This window comes from Trachymyrmex septentrionalis, unplaced genomic scaffold, assembly GCF_001594115.1.
Source record: "Trachymyrmex septentrionalis isolate Tsep2-gDNA-1 unplaced genomic scaffold, Tsep1.0 scaffold128, whole genome shotgun sequence".
In the NCBI taxonomy this organism is placed as follows: Eukaryota; Metazoa; Arthropoda; class Insecta; order Hymenoptera; family Formicidae; genus Trachymyrmex; species Trachymyrmex septentrionalis.
The window spans coordinates 861,796-865,870 of record NW_017304417.1 but is presented as its reverse complement, the minus strand read 5'-3'; positions in this window follow the sequence as shown (position 1 = coordinate 865,870).

Below are 4,075 nucleotides of genomic sequence, written 5' to 3'. Positions count from 1 at the left end.
GCAATCTTCGGAGCCTCGTTCCCTCCGCTGGACTCGATACAATCTATTCTTATAAAAGGACAACGACGACCTACTTCTAATGCCAGGCAACAATCATACTTTACAATTCGAGCTTTTACTTTTCTCCGCGGTCACCGGTAACTGATATGCCTACCGTTATTCACACGATCTCCCGACAGTCTGTAAGAACGCGTACACTCGAAGTAATCTTTATCCCAGAAGATAACGCCGAGCGAAGCCGACCATGCGACTCGAAAGCACGATCATAATAATCGTTTTGACACGACACAAAACAACAACTCGAAAGCCTATAATGATTCGACTGTGGCAAGAGAGGCGAGCGCGATTCGACAACTAATAATTCCCCAATGATTCGAACAACAAAAATTTGGGTACTAATAATCCCAATGGGAGAATGGCATGTGTTTCGCAATTTCACGACTCTACATGGTGGCCATTAAACTGGCCGCTTTCCACGACGCGAGCTTTTCCACGCGTGATCCATCCGAAGCTACGAACCTAGATCGGCAACTTTATAACAGCGACGGCGACGCTCGTCTCATCCTCGGTGTTCTGATTCTTCCGTTATTCTTCTCGACAATCTTCTTCAAGGCAGCGATTCTCGAAAATTCTTTCGTTAGTGGTGACCTTGCATGTCCTTTACAAATTATCAGCTACGGCACGAGTGAGACCCGGGAGCTTTTTGCGGATTTACGCAGGCGTTCCTTCCACAAAACAATATAGTATCATTTTTTAGAAATTACAATTATTTTTTTTAAATATTCTACTGCCAGAGAGCTTCTATTGCTGCTACCTTTGTTGTTCCCAACTGCCGCTTTGCAACACAGTGTTGCTACAGATCTTGGCTACCTACGTAAAATTGGCGTCAGCGATCCATGATTATGTAATCTATGTTTCAAAATTGTTACCAGCGCTGGCAGCACTGTTAATATCGTTCCAAAAATCATCGTAGCACGCTGTGGCAATGCTGTGAGAGACTAAAGACGTCAATAATTTTGTCATTTCCAGCTGCGGCTGGCGAGGTGAAGCAGTTACAGCATCCAAAATGACGAGTACCGTTCCAATTTAAAATGCGTATTCGCACCAATTGCATGCTTATTAAAATTGGAACGCTGTTAATAGAATGTTTTTATGACATGCCTGCAGCATTGGTAATTAATTTTGAAACATAGGGTTGAAACATACATACTGTGACGTTTTCCGTCCATCACAAGGGTCGTAAGGCCCCACCGAATAGCGCAGCTCTGGCGTTCTGGGTCCTTCCACTTTTTAGAAGGCGGACGTATCTGCGCACTCTCGTCATTTCGTACATTTCGCGTTTGTCTCGTTTTGTTTATGCGTTCCGCAGAATTTTTGCATTTCGGCTTATCATTTTTTCGTGCGTTATCGTATCGCGAATTTTATAGGATAATTGGCGATCCCCTTATGACTTTCTAAATTTTGCGTCGTCTCACCGAACTATAGAGGAAAAGAGAAGACTGCCAGGACTGAGAGTCGGAGAATGAGCGATTGAGGACGGATTGGCCGGGGCGCCCAGCATCCTACTAGATGGATAGCACGCAGGTGATATCGCTCCACATTTCAATATTTTTGGTTCGAGACATGCTTTACCGTACCATATTACAGGCGCATGGCGGAGTGATCGCAGCAAGGGATGACTCTACGCCTAAGTGTGAGCAAGAGTCCCATGAGCTGCGGAGACCCCTGAGGAGTCGGAAGCGGAGACACCGACGTCCGGCACCGAGATGCGAGTCTCCCGCAGAATAAGGAGGATTCGAGGGAGTCTCCTAAGCAGCCGGAAGAGATTCCGTTGAATTCCGCGCGCCAGAGCGCAGGATACTTGAGTGACACAGCTCACGCGATTCGCGGAGCCTCAGGGCCATGCGCCAATTAAGGCTCCCTTGTAGAAATAGCGATCCCTGCGCGTCCCCGGGAGGATCAGCGCCTGGCACTTGTGCTGTGGTAAGCGAAAGCGAAGCACCGAGGAAGGACACAGGACCTCAAAGGCCTAAGAGAGCAGAGTGTCACACGAAGGTTAACGGGGGTAAGACCACAAAAGTGTAAGGTCGCCAATTTCCACGTCCGGGAGGCGCGTGTCATTATCGTTGTCGGATTTAGTACATAAAACGCACGCGGAAGTGTCGTACTTTGAGCTTTTCGCGGTATTTGCGTCTAAGCGTGTCGCCTCCCGCGATGATTCGTTATAGGATTTTCGGGAGAGTTATTTTCTGCGTCCGCCTAAGCCACAGCCTAGCCATTGTCGTTAAGTCTTATCGCAGTTGCATTACTGTATCGGAACTTTGTATCGTGGTGTCTGCGTGTACTCTATCTTTTTCTGACTTTCTGTAAAATGGTTCGAAGCCCCGCGGACGAGCACGAGTCGGGCCGTGTCTGTGATAATACCGTAACCGTCTTCTATCTCGACTATCAAGGCGTCGAGCTATTGTTCACGCGATTTGCGAGAGATATTCTTACATGGTGTGAGCTCGTGCCGTTAAGGATTAACGTAATTAATACACACCGCGTAAAGCATATTGGGGTCCATGCTAAGCTAGATTAACGCATTCTGAGCGAATACTGTCGCCGGGATCTTGTCAACGAGTACGAATGAAAGTCAGAGATTAATCAAATATATTTATTACTCTTATTATTATTAATTATTGTGTGATTTATTGCCGTTGCCCATTCGCTACTCCAAACGATCCTCTATCCTCGATCACGAACCGCCCCCTCTGCCATTCCCGAGGCTGAGCTACCGATTACGAGTACCTACCGTCGACATTCGCAGCTCGTTAGAATATCGTATAGAGAATATACTGAATAATTTTGAGAAAGAGTAGCACGCTCACTCGTGCCTGGCGCCCAACTATCGGTTTCGAGATTTTGCATTACCTTTGAAAGTGGCTGCGTGATGACATATTTCTGTCGCGTTTCTTTTGAAGTCACGCGCAACCTAACTGTATAGGCGAGAATATTGGCTGCGAACGCGCGACGAAGTTACGCCACGCTCGTAAGTGCGGTTGCAATACTGTATTGAAAAATTTCAGATTTATTTTGTACAAAAACGCAGCCTTTATCAAAATTGACGAGAAAGACAGAATTCTCAGATGAAAAATAATAATAAATAATAAATAATTATCAAAAGAATTATAAGACTGGAAATATTGGTTGCGTTTATATAAAGTCATAATGCTGATTTAATTCGGAATTATTAATTTCATTAATGATTCCAAAGCGAAAACCGGGGAAAAAATCTATCTTTTAATTAAAATAAAAGGGGTAATGACTTCTGCACATAGGACGATAGGACTTCTTCTTTTCGTTTTATTGAATAATGCAAATGCACAGTCGAAGTCGGTCACGTTTTTCAAATAATCGAGATAACAAAACGAGACATTCTCCGATTCGCTCGAGTGGTTTTACGGATTAGGTTAGGTAACATGCTCATTTATCTTAAAGCCCGTATCAGACTACCGACTCTACAAGCCGACCCGACTGCCAATTCTCAATCATTATCAATCACAATAAGACTAATTCAATGTGATTGGTCTATTATTGGTCAGCAGTCAGAGTTAGCCTGTGATCCAAGTGCTCTCTGGATTAATTTGGAGAAAATTAATCCAGAGAGCACTTGGATCACCGGTAAGATGGTGGTTGGAGCAGTTGGATTCATGTACCTCAACGCTTGGTGACACGAACGGATTTAGGACAAGTTGGGACAAGTGTCCTGTCGTTCTATACCATGAATAGTTCCACTGTTACGTAATGATGTAATAGAAATTGAGGTTTCTCCGTTTTTAGGTCAATGCATTTAAGCAATTTATCCAGAGATCGGAGATCAGGTGCGATGATTGAAAATGATCACAATGAAAGAATGGATAATAATTTGTAGGAGAAATTTAGATTCCGGCCTCGCAAGGGTTACGAAAGTTATATGGGAGCTCACGTGGACCGGCTTTAAATAAAATTAAAATTGATCCAATAAGTCAATACTGTCATTTATTAAATTTTTAAAAGAAAGAAATAGTAATTATATATTATATAATATATATAT